Here is a 24,822-nt window from a genome sequence, read left to right as displayed (position 1 = left end):
TAACCACTCGTACTGCTGCGGAGTAAATGGAATTAGATTCTACTCTCAACGCTGCTTGTACTATTTCATCCCAGTGAGAATGCTGATCCACCACCCCGGCAATAGCCGTTTTGATAACAGGTTTCAAACCTGTCATCAAAGCTGACGTACATATTCCTGCATTTTGATCATATCTATCCCCCATTGTCAGGTTAGTATGCAACGCATCATCCATCCCATCCACATAATCACGTACTCCCGCTTTCGCACCCTGAGTACAGTTACTAATTTTACTAGCATCTGGTCGGAACAACACATTCCCAACCGTAGTTAAGACACAACTCTTTCTCTCCAATCCTTACATTTTATGGCTCTACAGGAAGCTAATAGAGGGTAACAGGATAACAAACCTTTATTACTCCCTTAAGAGAATCTTTCCTCACTTCCTGACCTTAACCCCTCCTTCATCTAATCAACAGATGTCCATCTGTCTCCCATGCTTCACACTTTGCTCTCCTCTCATCCCCCCAACACATTCCGAAGCCATCTGTCTTTCTTCAGAGAACCATTAACTTCTCCTTTGATTCTATGCTTCTTCTCTCTCATTTATTTAATATCTCAGTGTTCAAAATGTCAAGCCCAATTGTGGGTCCTGTGGCTTAGTTGGTTAAAGTGCCTGTCTCGTGAATAGAAGATCCTGATTTTGAATCTCAGCAGTACCTTTCCAAGTACTCCAATGTAATCATTGGTGGAGAATTTATGGTGGGATCGACCTCTATTTTTCTCATCCAATAGGTTTTGAGAAGTAGGCGAGGCAAGTGGTGAGAAGACGCGAGGAGCATAAAATAGATATATGCCAATTTCACCGAAAAATTGCCCTTTTTGAATGACTTGAAACATAGCAACTGAGTAAAGCTGAACTGGCCAACAACTCCAGTGTTTAGCCAGCTTGTACACATTACTTTGCCAACATGAGTATCCACTTCAAGGAATCTTTGCTATCTCGCTGTGATCATGTAGTGGTTAGTACTCTTCCTTAATGCTGTGGAAACCAAGGTTTGAATCCTGTTCACGGCACTGAAATGTTTACCTACTTAACATACTGTCTATATTAAGAAACACAAAAGCTCTACCATTTGACAAAGTCCCCCAGCTCATGGTAGGTTAATGAGTTACATTAACTGGTTCATCTGCTATTTCACACATTCTTCAGATTTTTCAGCTCGACCCCCAAATGATACATTTACTGTCCTCGAAAGACCAAAATTAGGAAGAAATAGTGTATGATTACATCTGTGGGTGCTGTGGCTTAGTTGGTTAAAGCACCTGTCTAGTAAACAGGAGATTCTGAGTTCAAATCTCAGCAGTGCCTTTCCAAGTACTGCAATGTAACAACTGGTGGAGAATGGTTTGAGGGACCTTTACTTTTCTCATCCAATTGGTTTTGAGAAGTAGGTGAGGCAAGTGGGGAGAAGATGTGAGGAGCATATTGTTGAGATTTTTTTTTTTATTCACCTATATTTAACCAGGTAAGCTAGTTGAGAACAAGTTCTCATTTACAACTGCAACCTGGCCAAGATAAGATATGCCAATGTCACCAAAAAAAATCCACTTTTTGAATGAATTGAAACGTACCAACTGAGTAAAGCTGAACTGGCCAACAACTCCAGCGTTTAGCCAGCTTGTACACATCACTGTGCCAACAGGAGTATCCTCCACAAGCAAGTTCTGGTATCTTGTTGTGATCATATAGTGGTTAGTACTCAGCCTTGTTGCTGCAGAAACCCAGGTTTGAATCCTGTGCACGGAACTGGAAATTTAAACCTCTTACTGTGTATGCTAAGAAACACAAAAACTCTACTATTTGACAAAATCCCCCAGCTCATGGTAGGTTAATGAGTTACATTAACTGGTTCATCTGCTATTTCACACATTCTTCAGATTTTTCAGCTCGACCCCCAAATGATACATTTACTGTCCTCGAAAGACCAAAATTAGGAAGAAATAGTGTATGATTACATCTGTGGGTGCTGTGGCTTAGTTGGTTAAAGTGCCTGTCCAGTCAACAGGAGATCTTGAGTTCAACTTTAAAAAGGGCCTTTCCAAGTACTTCAATGTAACCATTGGTGGAGAATGTATGATGGGAGGGACCTCTGTTTTTCTGATCCTAATGGTTTTGAGAAGTAGGTGAGGCAAATAGGGAAAAGACGTGAGAAGTATGACCGAATATTTCCACGACACAATCATATTTCACAAATAGACATTTTATTACTTCAAAACAAAAGCCGAGCTGGATCATGAATACAACTGCCTTTCAGTCTTGGCACACATGTTTTATTCATTATTCCACCTTACGTCACACTCACAGTAACTCCTCTTAATGGCTCATTCACTCTGGCATTTAGCCACCATTATCAGATTGCCTTCATATTAGGACATGGAACCTATAGAGCCACAGAAATAGGTTCATGTATGTAGGACCATAGTAACAGACCTTGGCACTCTACAGGATAACCATACATGTCATCCTGCTAACTCCTCTGAAAGGGACACCCCTGTTCTGGAAAAGACCCAAGAGGTGTAACCATAGCAACAGTACATAGTTGGCCATAACACAGTTACAGGAATAACCAGTCATGTCAAACCCCCAGACAGGTTCATGTCAAATGGTGTCTATGTGCTCTGGGTCATTATAGAGTGTACTAGCTGGCTCCTTCTGAAATAAATAATTGCCACATATGTACAGAAAAATTCACAATACATGCAAATGAGATATTCCAATGTCACAGAAAAATTGCAATTTTTGAATGAATTGAGACATACCAAATGAGTTAAGCTGAACTGGCTTTCAATACCAGTGTTTAGCCAGCTTGTACACATCACTGTGCCAACATGTGTATCCTCTACAAGCAAGCCCTGGCATCTCGCTGTGCTCATATAGTTGTTAGTACTTTGCCTTGTTGCTGTGGAAACCCAGGTTCGAATCCTGTTCATGGCACTGAAATGTTGAACTTCTTAAAACTTACTGTGTATACTAAGAAACACAAATGCTCTAAAATTTGACAAAATCCTCCAGCTCATGGTAGGTTAATGAGTTACATCTGCTATTTCACACCTTCTTCGGTTTTTTCAGATCGACACCCAAGTGATACATTTACTGTCCCCGAAAAACCCAAATTAAGAAGAAATAGAGTGTGAGTACATCTGTGGGTGCTGTGCCTTAGTTGGTTAAAAGCGCCGGTCTAGTAAACAGGTAGATCTTGAGTTTGTCTCAGCAGTGCCTTTCCAAGTACTTCAATGTAATCATTGGTGGAGAATGTATGATGGGAGGGACCTCTGTTTTTCTGATCCAATTGGTTTTGAGAAGTAGGCGAGGCATGTGGGGTGAAGACGTGAGGAGAGAAAATGTAGATATTCCAATGTCACGGAAAAATTGCCCTTTTTGAATGAATTAAAACATACCAACTGATTAAAGCTGAACTGGCTAACAACTCCAGCGTTTAGCCAGCTTGTACACATCACTGTGCCAACATGAGCATCCTCCACAAGGAAGCTCTGGTAGCTCGCTGTGACCATATTGTGGTTAGTACTCTGCCTTGATGCTGTGGAAACCCAGGTTTGAATGTGCTGGCAGAAACCAACGCTCATATCATGTTCACAGCGCTGACATGGCAATAGGATTGTATTTTGAACTTCTTAAAACTTACTGTGTATGCTGAGAAACACAAAAACTCAGGCATTTGACAAAATCCCCCAGCTCATGGTACATTAGTGAGTTACATTAACTGGTTCATCTGCTGTTTCAGAGATTCTTAAGAATTTTCAGTATGACACTCAATTTATACAGTTACTGTCCTCAAAAGACCCAAATTAATAAGAAATAGTGTGTGATTACATATGTGGGTGCTGTGGCGTATTTGGATAAAGTCCCTGTCTTGCAAACAGGAAATCCTGAGTTCAAATCCCAGCTGTGCCTTTCCAAGTACTTCAATGTAATCATTGGTGGAGAAAGTATGATGAGAGGGACCTCTTTTTCTGATCCAATTGGTTTTGAGAAGTAAGCGAGGCCAGTGGGGAGAAGACATGAGAAGCATGCAATTGAGATTATACAATGTCACGTAAAAATTGCAATTTTTGAATGGATTGAAACGTACCAACTGAGTAAAGCTGAACTGGCTAACCATTCCAGCGTGTAGCCTTCTTGTACACATCACTGTGCCAACATGAATAGACTCCCCAAGCAAGCTCTGGTTGATTGCTGTGACTGTATAGTGGTTAGTTGTCTTCAAATCCTGGTCATGGCACTGACAAGGATTTACATCTGCTTGTGCTGTGGCTTTTTTGGTTAAATCACTTGTCTAGGAAACAGGCAAATCCTGAGATTGAATCTCAGCAGTGCCTTTACCATTGCTTCATTGTAACCGTCAGAGGGGAGAGTCCTCTATTTTTCTCATCCAAGGGGTTTTGAGAAGTAGGCATGGCAAGTGAAGAGAAGACGTGAGGAGCATGCAATTGAGATATTCCAATGTCATGGAAAAAGGGCCCTTTTTGAATGAATTGAAACGTACCAACTGAGTAAAGCTGAACTGGCTAACAACGCCAATGTTTAGCCAGCTTGTACACATCACTGTGCCAACATGAATACCATCTACAAGCAAGGTTTGGTAGCTCGCAGTGATGGTATAGTGGTTGGTACTCTTCTTTGTAGCTGCAGGAACCCAGGTTTGAGTCATGGCACTGAACTTGATAAAGTCATGGCAAAATGGCTGTATTTTGAACAACTTAAAACTTACTGTGTAAGTTAAGAAACACAAAAACTCTGCCATCTGACAAAATCCCCCAGTTCATGGAAGGTTAATGAGTTCAATTAACTAGCTCATCTGCTATTTTACATGTTCTTCAGATTTTTCAGCTCTACACCCAAATGATACATTTACTGTCCTCGAAAGACCCAAATTAAGAATAAATAGTGTATGATCATATATGTTTACTCATATCTCGCGACCCACCTCTCATACAGTGGTTGCTCCACTAAATGTTTTGTGATTATGCTGCGGCACTTAGAGGTAATTTGTGGTTTAGTACGTTACCCTGCATCACTACTTCATTGCTCCAGACCATTTCAAGGGGGAGTTAGAGCACTGATTATGCTTTTGGGTCCCAAGGCGCTAATGTGTCCCTAACTGACAATGAATGGGCGACATAAACCTAAATAGAAATTGATAATTGTGCACGACTTCAGTATTACTTACTAAAACTGTTGCTACACTAAGGTTTTTATTCTTTTATTTTCTTAGGATTATTTTTCTCTTACTGTAGTACTGTATGCCACTCCTGATCGGTCAAAGTGTACAGCGCCTGAGTGGCGCAGCAGTCTAAGATGCTGAATAGCTGTGCTGCTACAAATGCTGGTTCAATACTCTTGACTGGAAGACCCATTAGAATACTTTGTTTTGCTCCCTCTAAGAAAATAAATAAATAATTCTAAATAACAAACTGGCTTTATTTATAAATTAGTAAGAATGTCTCACCCCATTTTCAAGAATGGCCTTTTTCTCGCACATTTTATGTTATTTGAAAACAAAATCATGTCCAAAATGTTTATTATATACTTTTAAGTGATTAATATTATTAATTATATAAAAGCCTGCTGGATATTCTCACAGACATATTATTAACCCTGTTATTAGCAGGACAATTGGTCATATTGGTCATGGCACCCGAGTGGCGCACAATGGGATTGCCTTGCAGTTCTCCAGCTGTATCCACCGTAACAGCGGTGGGCGCGTGAGGTTCAAGGTACAGAAGACCGGCCTAGCCCATGGGGAAGGCAGGAGGAGAAAGGGGAAGGGGTTCAGAATTGCTCTGTGCTACCTCGTCCCACTGGGTAGCACAGAGCAATACTTTAAGGGACATTGGACTAATAATGATGCTGACTAGGGAAATGTTCCCGCTGTTCCAGTCTGCACGTTCAAACTGTTAGGTTCTAATTCTCAGAGTAAAAACTCACCGGACACTATGAAAGCTCAAACCAAGTTAATTCTGCCCAGAGGATAAATACAGCTGCATTAGACAAATACATGTTTACAATAGTTGTGGTATATGTACCCCACTTTGGGTGGAGTCTCCTTCTCTCTAAACATTGTATTTATTGCTAGGCAGGAAACTAAGTGATACGGGTAATAAACTTTTCTTCTCCCGTAACGTGACCTGACCTGTCCTTAACTCCCTTCATCACTAATCCATGGCTCGCTCCCCTTATCATTGCCTGCCACAAGTGATCACTTTCCCTACACTCAGTACATTCCAAGCTTATTGCACCCACCACATACACTACCGTTCACAAGTTTGGGGTCACTTAGACATTTCTTTGGTTTCAATGAAGACATATATGAAATGAGTTGCAACATGAATTGGAAATATAGTCAAGACGTTGACAAGGTTATGAAAAATGATTTTTAATTGAAATAATTGTGTCCTTCTAACTTCGCTTTTGCCAAAGAATCCTCCATTTGCAGCAATTACAGCCTTGCAGACCTTTGGCATTCTAGTTGTCAATTTGTTGAGGTAATCTGAAGAGATTTCGTTCCATGCTTCCTGAAGCACCTCCCACAAACTGGGTTGGCTTGATGTGCACTTCTTACGTACCATACGGTCAAGCTGCTCCCACAACAGCTCAAAAGGGTTGAGATCCGGTGACTGTGCTGGCCACTCCATTATAGACAGAATACCAGCTGACTGCTTCTTCCCTAAATAGTTCTTAGATAGTTTGGAGCTGTGCTTTGGGTCATTGTCCTGTTGTAGGAGGTAATTAAGCGCCGTCCACATGGCGTTGCAAAATGGAGTGGTAGCCTTCCTTCTTCAAGATCCCTTTTACTCTGTAAATAAAAACATTTTGTGGAAGCTTTCATGTTTCACAGTATCAATGTGGTTCTAAGTCTTATTTGCTCTTCACACACACACAGCCTATTCTTACATCATCAGACTAGCTCCAACCCATCAGACTAGCTCCAACCCAAATGAAAAGATGCCTCCAGCATCTTTTCATTTGTTTTGCATCTCACGAATGTTCTGCTTTGTGATCCAAACACCTCAAACTTAGATTCGTCTGTCCATAACACTTTTTTCCAATCTTCCTCTGTCCAGTGTCTGTGTTCTTTTGCTCTTATTAATCTTTTATTTTTATTGGGCTCTCTGGGATATGGCTTTTTCTTTGCAACTCTGCCTTGAAGGCCAGCATCCCAGTTGCCTCTTCACTGTTGATGTTGAGACTGGTGTTTTGCGGGTACTATTTAATGAAGCTGCCAGTTGAGGACCTGTGAGGCATCTGTTTCTCAAACTAGACACTCTAATGTACTTGTCCTCTTGCTCAGTTGTGCCCCTGGGGCCTCCCACTCCTCTTTCTATTCTGGTTAGAGCCAGTTTGCGCTGTTCTGTGAAGGGAGTAGTACACAGCGTTGTACGAGATCTTCAGTTTCTTGGCAATTTCTCGCATGGAATAGCCTTCATTTCTCAGAACAAGAATAGACTGATGAGTTTCAGAAGAAAGTTCTTTGTTTCTGGCCATTTTGAGCGTGATACTCAACTAATCTAAAGAAGGCCAGTTTTATTGCTGTGCTAACATAATTGCAAAAGGGTTTTCTAATGATCAATTAGCCTTTTAAAATTATAAACTTGGATTAGCTAAAACAACATGCCATTGGAACACAGGACTGATGGTTGCTGATAATGGGCCTCTGTGCGCCTATGTAGGTTTTCCATTAAAAAGTCTGCTGTTTCCAGCTACAATAGTCATTTACAACATTAACAATGTCTACACTATGTTTCTGATCGATTTTGATGTTATTTTAATGGACAAAAAATGAGCTTTTCTTTCAAAAACAAGGACATTTCAAAGTGACCCCAAACTTTTGAACGGTAGTGTACCTTCTTCCTGCAGATAACCATTAACCTCTGGTGTAGCCCCTCGGCTATGGCACCGCTCAGGTCTCTATTACAACTAATTGATTAATAACATTTAAAGTTCAGAAATAATAAACCTATCAGTCCCCCCTTTTAGAACAACTGATACCATACTGTTCAACATTACATAAACTTGGAAATTACTTATAAATGGACAAACAATGATAATAAAAAATGAATACAAAATAAACATAATTAACATTCACAGTGAGGTTTACAAACTCAGACACATGGCCTCTGTTCTATGATCACACCATACACAATCTTATGTCCATTTCTCATAGAACACAGATAATAGCGTGTCCACTGGAGCTGTTGACTTCTTCCATTTCAACTTTCTCCTTCTGGTTCCTAAGAGAGTGATAGCACAAGACTTGAAAAGCAATGAGCAATGGTGCCAGAAGAAATGGCAGCAGTTTTACGGGCGCCCAACCAATTGTGGTATTATGTGTTTTGTTTCGCGTTATTTGTAACTTATCGTTCACCTAATACCTTTTTTGCACTATTGGTTAGAGCCTGTAAGTAAGCATTTCACTGTAAGGTTGTATTCGGCGAATACCTGTTGTATTCGGCGAACGTGACAAATAAACATTGATTTGATTTGAAAACATAACACTATGTAACGCCCTGGCCATAGAGAGGGGTTTTTGTTCTTTATTTTGGTTAGGCCAGGGTGTTACATTGGGTGGGTGTTCTATGTTCCTTTTTCTATGTTTTTTGTATTTCTTTGTTTTGGGCCATGTGTGGCTCCCAATCAGGCACAGCTGAAGCTCATTGTTGCTGATTGGGAGTCACACATAAGGAGCATGTTTTTCCTTTGGGTTTTGTGGGTAATTGTTTCTGTTCAGTGTGTTAGCTGTCAGTACTGTTTGGCTGTCGGTTTTTCTTGTTTTTTGTATCGTGTTCTTACGTAATTAAATATTCATGATGAACACTAACTCCGCTGCACCTTGGTTTACTCTCTCTCCCGACAGCCGTTACACACTATTAACAATGTGGTAAGGTATGCATAACTATATATGCATGAAAACCCAAAGTTTGATAACATGTCAATTCCCACTCTCTATTCACCTGACTATGCCTTCAGGATACTTTTCTGCTGAGTTTGGCAAAAATGAAAGGCCTAAAAAGCCTCATGCTTTCGCCCAGTCTTCCCCGTCAGACCACAGGATCCAAGTGGTGTTCCCAAGCCATGTCATTATCACTTTGCTCCCAATCTCCTTCTTTGACACCTGATTGGCACGTCACCTGATAGGCAAGTGCGTATCCCTAATCAATGCTACATCCTCTTGAGGTAACTCAGCATTGTATAGACTTTCACGTCAATGCCTCCGAAATGTTTAGAGCACAATTACCCCAACATCTGTCCTTTCATATGATGCATTAACCAAAAAAGCAGCTAACCCAACCCTACTATGGCGGTTAAAGTAGCTCCCAGACCCAACCCATCTGCATGTATAGTGTGGGAATCTAGTCTTTCTCTCTCTCTTTAGCTCCGCTTCCTCTGTCATGGCGTCTTCAAGCTCACCCATTATGCACTTCATGTGAGAACTGTGAACCCACCGAGGAGCGACATGACAATCTTTACCGCTCCAGGTGCTGTAAGGAGTACCATGTGTGGACCAGACCAATGCTGTACCAACAACCCCAGTCTGGTGTATCTTGACGTACACTCAATCTCCAGAATTTAGCCTGTGTACTCGGTTATCTTCTGCTCCTCATGTGCCGCTTCCACCTGGGAATATACACACTGCAATGCATGGGTCATTTCCTGACAACAGGACAACATAGACTCTCCCATTATGGCCAGATTACTAATTTGTGACATGTGAATAACAGCCCCCTATACTCCCATCGGTCTCCCAGTTTCGAGTCATCATAAAATGATATCCCAACAATGCCACTAAATTAACCCCTGCTACCACTGACACTGCCCATGAGGCATACCTCAAATTCCCTCATTTGCGCCGTAGTCCAATTCTATGCTGTTACCATAGCCTCTTTTAATTACTGTCCCTACAGCGACAGCCGTGAGTAACTACTGCATGGAATCTGTCAAGTGATCACTGGCTGTTTGAAATTGGGAAAGAGATTAATGACGTTGGAATAATATCCATCCTAACAAAAGTCTGAGTCAAAGGTTTCTTGAAAATTGACAATAGTATCTGAAATGCCAACACTATCTCTGCTACGTTCACCATGATCTGGGTATGTGTAACATTCAATTTAATTTCATAATGGTCCCTATATTGTGCACAGTTAGCTGTCCTATAATGTGCACTGTTAGCTGCTCCTATGAGCTATCTCCTGTAACAATATACATAGTCTCTAGGAATGATACCACTCTATCACCACAACCTTAATTTATGAGCCCCCACAGATCTCCACCCCAGTCACATCACATCCTTTGTTTGGACCACCATCCAGGACAACAGATCGGATCCCAGTAGGCGACCCAAAACAACAGCACCGCAGAAGGGGCAAATGGAGCAGTCTTCTGGTCAGGCTCCTTAGACGGGCACATCGCTCACCGCTCCCGAGTATACTACTCGCCAATGTCCAGTCTCTTGACAACAAGGTAGACGAAATTTGAGCAAGGGTTGCCTTCCAGAGAGACATCAGAGATTGTAACATTCTCTGTTTCACGGAAACATGGCTCACTCGGGATACGTTATCAGAGTCGGTACAGCCACTCGATTTCTTCATGCATCGCACCGACAGAAACAAACATCTCTCTGGTAAGAAGAAGGGCGGGGGTGTATGCCTTATGATTAACCTGTTGGGTCTAGGGGGCAGCATTTGCACGTCTGGATAAAAAAAATGTGCCCGATTTAATCTGGTTACTAATCCTACCCAGTAACTAGAATATGCATATACTTATTATATATGGATAGAAAACACTCTAAAGTTTCCAAAACTGTTTGAATGGTGTCTGTGAGTATAACAGAACTCATTTGGCAGGCAAAACCCTGAGACATTTTCTGACAGGAAGTGGATACCTGATGTGTTGTATTGACTTTAAACCTATCCCATTGAAAAACACAGGGGTTTAGGAATATTTTGGCACTTCCTATTGCTTCCACTAGATGTCACCAGCCTTTACAAAGTGTTTTGAGTCTTCTGGAGGGAGATCTGACCGAACAAGAGCCATGGAACGGTGATGTCCCATTAGACACCTGGCGCGCTACTTCATGTTGGGTACCCTCGTTCCAATACGTTATAAAAGAGTATGCATTCGTCCACCTTGAATATTATTCATGTTCTGGTTAAAAAAGGCCCTAATGATTTATGCTATACAACGTTTGACATGTTTGAACGAACGGAAATATATTTTTTCCCCTCGTTCATGACGAGAAGTCCGGCTGGCTTACATCATGTGCTAACGAGACGGAGATTTTTGGACATAAATGATGAGCTTTTTTGAACAAAACTACATTCGTTATGGACCTGTGATACCTGGAAGTGACATCTGATGAAGAGAATCAAAGGTAATGGATTATTTACATAGTATTTTCGATTTTAGATCTCCCCAACATGACGTCTAGTCTGTATCGCAACGCGTATTTTTCTGGGCGCAGTGCTCAGATTATTGCAAAGTGTGATTTCCCAGTAAGGTTATTTTTAAATCTGGCAAGTTGATTGCGTTCAAGAGATGTAAATCTATAATTCTTTAAATGACAATATAATATTTTAACAATGTTTTCTAATTTTAATTATTTAATTTCTGACGCTGACTTGACTGCCGGTTATTGGAGGGAAACGATTTCCTCAACATCAATGCCATAGTAAAACGCTGTTTTTGGATATAAAAATGAACTTGATAGAACTAAAAATGCATGCATTGTCTAACATAATGTCCTAGGAGTGTCATCTGATGGAGATTGTAAAAGGTTAGTGCATCATTTTAGCTGGTTTTATGGTTTTGGTGACCCTGTCTTTGAATTGACAAAACATTACACACAACTCTTGTAAATGTACTGTCCTAACATACTCTAAATTTATGCTTTCGCCGTAAAACCTTTTTGAAATCGTAAAACGTGGTTAGATTAAGGAGATGTTTATCTTTCAAATGGTGTAACATAGTTGTATTTTTGAAAAATTTGAATTTTGACATTTATTTGGATTCAAATTTGCCGCTCTTGAAATGCACCTGCTGTTGATGGAGTGCACCACGGGTGGCACGCTAGCGTCGAACCACGTTGTCCGATTTCAAAAAGGCTTTACAGCAAAAGCAAAACATTAGATTATGTTAGAGGAGTATATCGTAAAAGTAGCCACATAGCCATTTTCCGACCAACCACATGCATCACAAATAACCAAAAAACAGCTAAATGCAGCACTAACCTTTGACAATCTTCATCAGATGACACACCTAGGACATCATGTTACACAATACATGCATTCTTTTGTTCGATAAAGTTCATATTTATATATAAAAACAGCATTTTACATCGGTGCGTAACGTTGACTAACTATTTTCCCTCAAATGCATCTGATGAAACAGAGCTACAATTTACTAAATTACTATTCGAAAACATTTTTAAAATGTAATATTGTCATTCTAAGAGTTATAGATGAATATCTCTTGAAAGCACCTGTAATGCCAGATTTAAAATTAACTTTACTGGGTAATCATACTTTGCGATGAAAGATGAAAAAATTACTCCTTTATGTTCCAAGAGCTTGTTCTTGTTAGCGCGTCTGAAGGCTGATCCAAATGCTCCGTCGGCCGCGGGACAGCCATTTCGAGAAAATGCTTTTTTTTCCCATTTAGGTTCGTTCAAACATGTCAAACGTTGTATAACATAAATCTTCAGGGCGTTTTTCAACAAGAGAGCCAATAAGATTCAAGGAGGATAATTGCATTGTCTTTCGTTTCGAAAGGGGAGGGAAGCCAGGGCTGCCGGCGTCATAATGGTGATGGCCCTCCTCATGTGACCAATTTCAACAGCGTCTCATTTATTCAGTTTTCACAGTAGGAGACTCAAACCACTTTGTAAAGACTGGGGACATCTAGTGGAAGCAATAGGAAGTGCTCATTGAACCATAGCTCACGGTGTGATTAATAGGCAACGTGATGAAGTTGTGTTCGCAATTCAGAATTCCACTTCCTGTTTCGATCTGTCTTGGGGTTTTGACTGCCATATGAGTTCTGTTATACTCACAGACACCATTCAAACAGTTTTAGAAACTTTAGGGTGTTTTCTATCCACAAGTATTAATTATATGCATATCCTAGCTTCTGAGTTTGAGTAGTAGGCCGTTTAAAATGGGCACGAATTTTTTTCAAAATGCGCTGTGGCGCCCCCTATCCTAGGCGTACGTCAAGAGGTTAATCAGGGCAAGGCGACTGGAAACATGACCGAATACAAACAATGTTGCTATTCCCTTCGCAAGGCAATCAAACAAGCTAAGCGTCAGTATAGAGAGGAAGTAGAGTCGCAATTTAACTGCTCAGACACGAGAGGTATGTGGCAGGGTCTACAGTCAACCACAAACTACAAAAAGAAAACCAGCCCCATCGCGGACCCCGATGTCTTGCTCCCAGACAAACTAAACAACTTCTTTGCTCGCTTTGAGGACAATACAGTGCCACAGACACGGCCCGCTGACAAAACCTGTGGGCTCTCCTTCACTTCAGCCAACGTGAGTAAAACATTTAAACTTGTTAACCCTCGCAAGGCTGCCGGCCCAGACGGCATCCTAGCCGCATCCTCAGAGCATGCATATTCAATCAATCCCAGTCTGCTGTTCCCACATGCTTCAAGAGGGCCACCATCGTTCCTGTTCCCAAGAAAGCTAAGGTAACTGAGCTAAACGACTATCGCCCTGTAGCACTCACTTCCGTCATCATGAAGTGCTTTGAGAGACTAGTCAAGGATCATATCACCTTCACCCTACCTGACCCCCTAGACCCACTCCAATTTGCTTACCGTCCCAATAGGTCCACAGACGACGCAATCGCAATCACACTGCCCTAACCCATCAGGGCAAGAGGAAAACCTAGGTATTCCGCTTGTCCATTCTTACATAGGTATTCCTCTTGTCCATTCTTACATACAGTGAGGGAAAAAAGTACACTGCTCAAAAAAATTAAGGGAACACTTAAACAACACAATGTAACTCCAAGTCAATCACACTTCTGTGAAATCAAACTGTCCACTTAGGAAGCAACACTGATTGACAATAAATTTCACATGCAGTTGTACAAATGGAATAGACAACAGGTGGAAATTATAGGCAATTAGCAAGACACCCCCAATAAAGGAGTGGTTCTGCAGGTGGGGACCACAGACCACTTCTCAGTTCCTATGCTTCCTGGCTGATGTTTTGGTCACTTTTGAAAGCTGGCGGTGCTTTCACTCTAGTGGTAGCATGAGACGGAGTCTACAACCCACACAAGTGGCTCAGGTAGTGCAGCTCATCCAGGATGGCACATCAATGCGAGCTGTGGCAACAACGGCTTGCTGTGTCTGTCAGCGTAGTGTCCAGAGCACTGAGGCGCTACCAGGAGACAGGCCAGTACATCAGGAGACGTGGAGGAGGCCGTAGGAGGGCAGCAACCCAGCAGCAGGACCGCTACCTCCACCTTTGTGCAAGGAGGAGCAGGAGAAGCACTGCCAGAGCCCTGCAAAATGACCCCCAGCAGGCCACAAATGTGCATGTGTCTGCTCAAACGGTCAAAAACAGACTCCATGAGGGTGGTATGAGGGCCCGACGTCCACAGGTGGGGGTTGTGCTTACAGCCCAACACCGTGCAGGACGTTTGGCATTTGCCAGAGAACACCAAGATTGGCAAATTCGCCACTGGCGCCCTGTGCTCTTCACAGATGAAAGCAGGTTCACACTGAGCACGTGACAGACGTGACAGAGTCTGGAGACGCCGTGGAGGATGTTCTGCTGCCTGCAACATCCTCCAGCATGACTGGTTTGGCGGTGGGTCAGTCATGGTGTGGGGTGGCATTTCTTTGGGGGGCCGCACAGCCCTCCATGTGCTCGCCAGAGGTAGCCTGACTGCCATTAGGTACCGAGATGAAATCTTCAGACCCCTTGTGAGACCATATGCTGGTGCGGTTGGCCCTGGGTTCCTCCTAATGCAAGACAATGCTAGACCTCATGTGGCTGGAGTGTGTCAGCAGTTCCTGCAAGAGGTCTTGCTCCATCCACCAATGCCACGTTGCACCACAGACTGTCCAGGAGTTGGTGGATGCTTTAGTCCAGGTCTGGGAGGAGATCCCTCAGGAGACCATCCGCCACCTCATCAGGAGCATGTCCAGGCGTTGTAGGGAGGTCATACAGGCACGTGGAGGCCACACACACTACTGAGCCTCATTTTGACTTGTTTTAAGGACATTACATCAAAGTTGGATCAGCCTGTAGTGTGGTTTTCCACTTTCCAGCATGACAATGACCCAAAACACTTTGTGTTTTGGGTCATTGTCATGCTGGAATATCCATCCATGACCCATTTTCAATGCCCTGGCAGAGGGAAGGAGGTTCTCACCCAAGATTTAACGGTACATGGCCCTGTCCATCGTCCCTTTGATGTGGTGAAGTTGTCCTGTCCCCTTAGCAGAAAAACCCCCAAAGCATAAAGTTCCACCTCCATGTTTGACGGTGGGGAGGGTGTTCTCATCTGACCACAACACTTTCACCCAGTTGTCCTCTGATTTATTCAGATGTTCATTGGCAAACTTCAGACGGGCATGTATATGCACTTTCTTGAGCAGGGGGACCTTGCAGGCGCTGCAGGATTTCAGTCCTTCATGCGTTTTTCAGGATTTTTTTGTTGTTATTCTGTCTCTCACTGTTAAAATAAACCTACCATTCAAATTGTAGACTGATCAATTCTTTGTCAGTGGGCAAACATACAAAATCAACAGGGGATCAAATACTTTTTTCCCTCACTGTATGTAAGAATTTTGTTCATCGACTGTAGCTCAGCATTTAACACCATAGTACCCTCCAAACTTGTCATTAAGCTCGAGACCCTGGGTCTCGACCCTGCCCTGTGCAAGAGGGTCCTGGACTTTCTGACGGGATGCCCCCAGGTGGTGAGGGTAGGAAACATCTCCACCCCGCTGATCCTCAACACTGGGGCCCCACAAAGGTGCGTTCTCAGCCCTCTCCTGTACTCCCTGTTCCCCCATGACTGCGTGGCCATGAACGCCTCCAACTCAATCATCAAGTTTGCAGACGATACTACAGTGGTAGGCTTAATTACCAACAACGACGATACGGCCTACAGGGAGGAGGTGAGGGCTCTCGGAGTGTGGTGTCAGGAAAATAACCTCACACTCAACGTCAACAAAACAAAGGATGATCATGGACTTCAGGAAACAGCAGAGGGAGCACCCCCCTATCTACATCGACGGGACAGTAGTGGAGAAGGTGGAAAGTTTAAAGTTACTCGACGTACACATCACGGACAAACTGAAATGGTCCACCCACACAGACAGTGTGGTGAAGGCGCAAAAGCGCCTCTTCAACCTCAGGAGGCTGAAGAAATTCGGATTGTCACCAAAAACACTCAAACTTTTACAGATGCACAATCGAGAGCATCCTGTCGGGCTGTATCACCGCCTTGTACGGCAACTGCTCCACCCACAACCGTAAGGCTCTCCAGAGGGTAGTGAGGTCTGAACAACGCATCACCGGGGGCAAACTACATGCCCTCCAGGACAACCACAGCACCTGATGTCACAGGAAGGACAAAAAGATAATCAAGGAGAACAACCACCCGAGCCACTGCCTGTTCACCCCACTATCATCCAGAAGGCGAAGTCAGTACAGGTGCATCAAAGCTGGGACCGAGAGACTGAAAAACACCTTCTATCTCAAGGCCATCAGACTGTTAAACAGGCATCACTTGAAAATAAGGGAGAGCCGCACACTCTAGGAGCTCAGACCTGTGTGTCTTCATCAGGGTATCATCACAAACACTGCGAGATGACTCGTTTATATTGTGTCAGAAGACACACAGGTGTCTGTAATCACGGCCAAATGTGGCCTAATATCATTGGTTAACTCTGAAATATAAAAATGGCATACAAAGAACATACAAAATAACAAATGGATAGCATACGATCATGGATACATTTTAGACTACACAAGCTTACAAACAATTACAATGGCAAAGTCACAATAATCACAAGAATGGCTTCAGATCAAAGTCTACGTTGAGACCGAAGGGAGCAAGGGTCTTTAAATTAAAGATCCAGGCAACCTCTCGTTACCATCACTAACATTGAGTGGCTACTGCCAACATACTGACTCAAATCTCTAGCCACTTTAATAATTAAAAATGGGATGTAATAAATGTATCACTAGCCACTTTAAACAATGCCACTTTATATAATGTTTACTTACCCTACATTACTCATCTCATATGTATATACTCTATACCATCTACTGCATCTTGCCTGTGCCGTTCGGGCATCGCTCATCCATATATTTATATGTACATATTCCTATTCATTCCTTTACACTTGTGTGTAAAAGGTAGTTGTTGTGAAATTGTTAGATTACTTGTTAGATATTACTGCACGGTCGGAACTAGAAGCACAAGCATTTCACTACACTCGCACTAACATCTGCTAACCATGTGTATGTGACCAATACAATTTGATTTGATTTGATGCTGGTCTCCATGCCCGTTTCCTTCATTCTCATCTTTCGGTGTTAACGGAAAACACAGACTATGAGCCTTGTATGCAATTCATTGTACCGTATCATCCGGCAAATTCTGATGACATGGTAAAGCTAATAACCTCCCTCTCGGAGGACACTTAAAGATAATGTTTCTAGAGAGAAAAACCCTCCCTATGCCCAATACATTTGACCCACCCCTCACAGATTGAGAGCAACTCTCTCTCGCTGTATCTGAATTATAACTAAAACATTTTATAAATTATCCAATCCAATTTCCATCATTCTGCATACCCAATTCAAAACCAAATTGAAAAGATCCAACAACAAAAAATCCCACAGTGTTAACACCACTAACGCATATTCATAAACGGTAAGGTAGGTCAAAAACACACATGAACAGGCCTTACTTATCTGGGAACTCCATTTATGGCTTAATCCATGGTAAAACAAAAGAAAACAAAAACAAACCTTCATGGTTGACCCAAGCTATCATCCAGTGAGTTCTCTAATAACTTCCCTCTCGGAGGACACTTAAAGATAAGGTTTCTAGAGAGAAAAACCCTCCCTAGGCCCAATACATTCGACCCACCCCTCACAGTTTGAGAGCAACTCTCTCTCGCTGTATCCGAATTATAACTAAAACAAATTATCCAACCTAAAGTTAGAATGACAGTCCTTAGTGCATTATTTGAGTCTATCACCCAAATTCAATCTTCTCAACCTAGCACACATCATCCCGGTTAGAATGTACATTTATAAACAGGACCTTTAATTGCCGGGAATAACTCATCTCATTAAAGCCCCCCTTTGTACCTGTTTTCCTGTCGCGAGTGGCATGGTAATGAAAGATCGGTATCTCAATGCATTCTTAGTCTAAATTGTTTGCAGTGTGTAAACCTTCCTCAATACCACCCCCCCTCCTCCCGGCACTTCCTCCTTCCCAACGGCCCATATGTAATTCTTGCCTGTCACATATGATGGCCCTTGGTAATGTCCTGATTTCAATATCAAAATAGATACATCCATTTTTCCCACATACACAAGTCTCTCACCTGAGCTGGTACCACCATTCTGTCTGATCCATTTCTCCCACCAGTACACCAGGAGCATGAGAGAAGTTTGTATGTTATCCCTATACGGCTACCAACCTGTTTGGGTTTACCTTCCGGGTTTACCTTCCGGGACTTACCATATACCACAAAGCTACGACCGGTCATAATACAATGGAACTACTGAATGAGCTCAGGCTTTCTAGGTCCGTATCCTGTAATTGGGTCAGCCTACGACTCTCATCTCCCCAAGATGTCAGAATTACTGATAACAGGTGTAGGAATTGTGTTTACATTAGTTCTGGTGCTGGCTCCTGTTTCACTGATTCGGAATCTCTAGTTCAACTGCAAATCGTGGTGAACCCTGCTCGCATCGCCAACTGTTAGGTTCTAATTTTCAGAGTAAAAACTCACCGGACACTATGAGAGCTCAAACCAAGTTTATTCTTCCCAGAGGGTCAATACAGCTGCATTAGACAAATACATTAGACAAATGTTTACAATAGTTGTGGTATATGTACCCCACTTTGGGTGGAGTCTTCTCTAAACATTGTATCTTTATTGCTAGGCAGGAAACTAAGTGATATGGGTAATAATATTTTCTTCTCCCTTAATGTGACCTGACCTGTCTTTGACCCCCTTCATCACTAATCCATGGCTCTCTCCCTTTATCAATACCTGCCACATGTTCCCTACTCTCATTCCCTACTCTCAGTACATTCCAAGCTTATTTGCACCCACCATATACCTTCTTCCTACAGATAAACATTAACTTCTGGTGTAGCCAATCGGCGATGGCACCCCTTAGGTCTCTATTACAACTAATGATTAATAACATTTAATGTTCAGAAATCCAAACCTATCAAAACTAAAACAATGTAACTAATAATGCCTTGAATAATGCCCCTTAGATATGAATTTGGAGGGCAGATATGATTAAATATTAAAGCATTAGACCTCTCACTAAAGGCGTCATTCAAAAGTTATACTTAAATCCAAACTGGATTTAACAAAAAATGACATGAGAAGCACATATTTGTAAATCCCAAACTGTAAAAGTAATTGGAAAGGTAGATACAAATGATTTGTGACATTGTGGTTACAGTAAAGAATGTAAACAAGATGCTGTGTTTTTATTTACAGTAGTGATGGACAGCTGGGGCCTGTTGCACAAAAGTAGAATTAAGACATCCGGGATAAATGACTCAGCTGAGCTCAATGAAGCCAAAACATGTGCGTCCAGGCTTAATTGGTTGCACAAAGACCAAGCCAGGATGAGCAGACACGGATTCATTAAGCCAGGTGAAACCAATCCTGGATAGGTGCGCGCTCACGGCTCACTCAAATAGACCCCGCCACAGATCACAGATTAACTGATTTACCATGGCAACTAGAGCCGCGTACTTTTCCCCGTCGGAAGCACAAATCCTCATGGAGGCATACGAGGAGGTAAAATATATAATTAAGAAGAAAGGCAACACCGCCACAGGGATAAAGCAAAGAGAAAAAGCGTGGCAAAGTATTGCAGACCGCCTGAATGCGTAAGTAGTGCACAATTACACAGTCACCGCTCCGCTGAAACATCACAATTACAATTCAAATATTTAATTCACATCTCCAAAAATGCAGTTGTACTGTAATTATGAAACGGTTAAATTTTTAATTGAAATGCACTGCAGATATGAGTGAAATTGTGTAAAGTAACTCCATCACACTGTATAAAGCTATGATAGATTTTTTTATATTTTTACTGAAAACAAGACAAAAATACCAAGTAATTTTTTGCAGTGTGACTCCATTAAATGTGTGTGTGTGTGTGTGTGTGTGTGTGTGTGTGTGTGTGTGTGTGTGTAGATTAAACATGAACGGGCCAAAACGGACATGGCAGCAGGTCAAAATCAAATACAAGAACATTCTGCAGAATGGTATGGTCCCTGACTAATATTTAACAAAGCACAAGCATATATTGTACCCAGAAGGTGCCTGCTCACACATTGTCTGTACTGTTTTAGCAGTGAAAAAGAATACCCACAGACAAGGCACGGGTGGTGGGTCACCAAAGGCTGACCTTACCCCAGCAGAGGACATGGCCTTGGAGCTAAATAAAGGCAGGCCCGTCTTAGAGGGGATCCCTGGGGGGAAAGAGACGAGCATAGGTTCCTCCCAAGATGCCACCCGCTTCATTCAAGGTATGTCCTTCCATCTCTACATGGGATACAACCACATTCATATTGAATCAATTTGGACTGTCTGACTTTGGTTTACCTATTGCCTTGCAGTGTCTGGCAGCACTGTGTTCCTGTTAGAGCCACCAGCACAAGCACCAGACGATGCTGATCCAGTGAGTACTCCATCAAAGGCATACTGTAGGCCTGGCATGTCTTGTCTACTAGCTTCAATATGAATCCGATTAAATGTGATAGGGTGAAGGCCCCAGTGCAGCAGCAACAGCACATGATGGAGACGATGATGAGGAGGAGACCATCTCTCTGGATTCCAGAAGGCATGAGGTATCATGTTAAGACTGTGAAAGTACTATTTACTCTACAATGGTGAGGAGTCCTCATCAAAATCAAAAAATCTAATTTCTTTTACAGGACCCAGATGCTATACAGTGGGAAAACCAGCCTGGCAACATAGTGCGTATTAATAAAAGGACACCACATCCTGCCAAATTCCAGCTGCGCTAATTGTATTGTGTTCACAGAGCTCACAAGCTATCAGAAAGTTGTATGGCAACCACCTCCGGCGCCAAATAGAACTGGCAGACATAGACATTCAGTACAAGAAGAAAAAGATGGAAAATCTTGCACTGGAGTCCGAAATAAAAAAGAGGACAATTAGGAAACTGGACCTTGAAATAAAAAAACTTGAGAGGGAGGTGAGATATGCCTTCAATGTACACTGTATGCTAACTGTAACACAAATGTATTAATCATTATTTTTCTTTCCTCCCCAGCTCCAAGAAGATGACACAGCTCAAAATAAAAATTAGGTATATTCTCGTAAAGTCAAGTGAGCCATGACATATGAGCTCTTATTGTGAGCACACAGGACGGTGGCATCTTTCTAAGGTTTTTTTATTTTCCCAGCAATCAGTACAACCAAGTCATCGTTATAAGGCATCGCCCTCTTTTGCCCACCCCCCAGCACCAGGTGTGGCCACTAGCCTATATGAAGGCCCAAAATTGTGTGTTCCTTTCTGCTCTGACAATGGCATGCCCATTCGTGCGAGATGTGGTGGATGAAGAAGCACTTGTGCTGAGGAGAGCCTTCAGGCGAGAAAGGGTCTTCAGGGACCGGTTGGACCCACTGGCCTTCCCTGATGACCATCTATATGAAAGATACAGGTTTTCTGCAGATGGCATCAGGTATCTATGCAGACTACTGGGTCCCAGGATTAAGCACCGCACTGCACGGAGCCATGCACTGAGTGTGGAGCAAATGGTTTGTGTGGCCTTGCGCTTTTTTTCTAGTGGAGCCTTCCTGTACTCAGTGGGGGATGCAGAACAGCTGAACAAGGCCACAATTTGCCGCACAATAAGGAGTGTGTGTCTGGCTATCAAAGCATTAGCAGATGTCTTCATCTCCTTCCCTGGCCACAGAAGACTCTGTGACATCAAAGAGGAGTTCTATAGGATTGCAGGTAAGAGGATCTACAAATTACAGGACAACTGTTAACACATAGTAGGATACTCATTACTTTGTGTGACAGGTTTCCCCAATGTCATTGGTGCAGTGGACTGCACACACATAAGGATAAAAGCCCCCTCAGGTGCCCATGAGGCCGATTTTGTGAATAGGAAATCCTTTCACAGCATTAATGTTCAGGTGAACATAACTTTTGATATTGTCCATTGACGAACACTCTGCATTGCCAGTGATGTGCATTGATTGGTGTAATATTCCTCATCTTATGATTTCAGATGGTCTGCAATGCTGACTGTGTGATCAGCAATGTTGTGGCAAAATGGCCTGGCTCAGTCCATGACTCCAGAATCTTTCGGGCCTCTGAAATCTATCAGTGCCTATCACAAGGTAAGCCACACAACCCCTATTTATAACCATCATGGCTGTGTCAAGAATATCACTGTGTTTATGAGGTAGTAATGATGAGATTTTGTGTTGACAGGTGAATTCTCTGGTGTGCTGCTGGGAGACAGGGGGTATGGCTGCCAGCCTTTTCTCCTGACACCTTTCACAGACCCCCAGGAAGCACAGCAGGCCTACAACCATGCCCATGCCAGGACCAGGGCCAGAGTTGAAATGACCTTTGGCCTCCTGAAGGCACGCTTTCACTGCCTTCACAAATTAAGGGTCAGCCCTGTTAGGGCATGTGATATTACTGTGGCTTGTGCTGTCCTCCACAATGTGGCCTGCCTGAGGAAGGAGAGGGCCCCCAGAGTGCCACCAGCCATGGACTGGGACAATCCGGCAATCTTCCCTGATGACGACAGTGGTCGGCTGCTGAGGGACCAATATGTGTTGAATTATTTTAGTTAGTATGTGTGCTTTCAATTTTGGTTAAATATGTCCTGCGGTGGCAGAGGAATTGGGTTTTTTTGGGTTCGTTTTTTTACGAATTTGGCCTCTTATGATGTTTGTGCGGTATACTGTGTGTAATACAAGGCTGCAGGGAGGCTACTGCATCCATTCATTTGTCTGTTCAGTTGATGTGTATGGATTTGTCCTGCATTTATTTTAGTGTGCAGACATGCAGGGTGTGTTATATACAGACCTTTGAATGTGTATGTATCATTTTGTATAATATGCTTGGATTCTGTGCTTTCCATCTTGTAGTCACTGTGACTTCAGTTTCGAAAGGAGCTGATGGTTTACCTGCTTTGTTTTGTCCTTATTCAATAAAGGAACATAATGTTACACATTGTGTTTTTATATTCATATGGAATGTGTATTTGTTTATATGACAGAGTACTAGGGCCACACTGAAGAAAAAGGATAAAGTCATAAATTTATGAGGCTGGTTCTTTCTGCAGAAAAGCTACATATTGTTTTTACAGTTTTGATAGTTATGACAATGTGATACTTAATATTCTGGCACATCAGCATGTCTTTGTTTATGAAACCATACTGAAGTACAATTTCACGAAATGCCCCACATCTGTCATTTTAACAACTGTCCTCCTTTAAAACAACCGGTTACAATATTATTACTTGTGTTTTTTTTCCCCTCTGTGGCCCTAATATTCTATCATTTTATATATAGCCTTATAGTCTATGGGAAACTGTAAATTATCTAATGATAGCAACATAATCTAAAAATTATTTTTTATCCAAAATCATTGAAATTAATGATCACAAACGTTTAAATAATGACAGTGGGTCTAGTTATGTGATAACAATGTATAGTGAGCAGTGAAATAACTATTGGTTTCCATTTGTGGTGACTGCTGACTGACATTAGGGATGAGATTAAATAGATCCTGGAATTTAGCCTGGTCTGGAGCAGGCTAGCTCCACAGAATAAATCTCCATGGTAATTTATACCATAACATATCCTCCTGCCCCCTATCCATCTTTAGTGCAACCGGATTACGGATCAATTGAGCCAGGATCACCAAGATATCCTGGCTTAATCCCTTATCCTAGTTTTGTGCAACAGGCCCCTGGTGGCATTTTGAAAACAGGGTTTCAAACACTTGTAGCCCGATTAGCAGGACAATAGACACTTTATAGCCCGGCTACTGTAGGTGTGAACATCCCCCTACCTGCAATGTATTTGATGCTTAAGTACAATTTCAGTTTTATCCACCAGAAAAGACAAAACTAATAATACAACAAAAAGTGTTATTATTATTATTATTATGTATCACATCCGACCATGATTGGGAGTCCCATAGGACTGCGCACAATGGGCCCAGCGTTTCTCTCCCTCTAAAAACAGAAATAAAATGTTTTGGACTTAAGAAATATTATTTTGACCTTTATTCAGATTACAATCGCTCACTTTCATTTTTTTGAAAAAGAAATTGCCTCCAAAATATCGTTATGTTATCAGGTTGATGGCACAGTCATATACCCCGGCACCTACATAAAGCTGAGTAACTCACTCATTCATGGCTTTGGATCAAAATAAATAAGTACCAACATTCTTTCTGATAGTCTTTAATAAAGAAATGTTTTGGTTATCCTGACCTGGACACAATGTACAGTATTATAA

General features: G+C 42.2%; 1 non-coding gene across 1 annotated transcript; it reads left to right on the top strand.

Annotated features, from left to right (window-relative positions):
- Positions 1 to 1,277: 1,277 nt before the first annotated feature.
- On the top strand, positions 1,278 to 1,351 carry trnat-agu (transfer RNA threonine (anticodon AGU)). The gene has a single exon. It is a non-coding gene; the product is annotated as a tRNA-Thr (tRNA).
- The last annotated feature ends 23,471 nt before the right edge of the window (positions 1,352 to 24,822 follow it).

Source organism: Salmo salar, chromosome ssa13, assembly GCF_905237065.1.
Source record: "Salmo salar chromosome ssa13, Ssal_v3.1, whole genome shotgun sequence".
Taxonomy (NCBI): Eukaryota; Metazoa; Chordata; class Actinopteri; order Salmoniformes; family Salmonidae; genus Salmo; species Salmo salar.
Note: the sequence above shows the minus strand (reverse complement) of the source record. Positions and strands in the feature narration are given on the sequence as shown.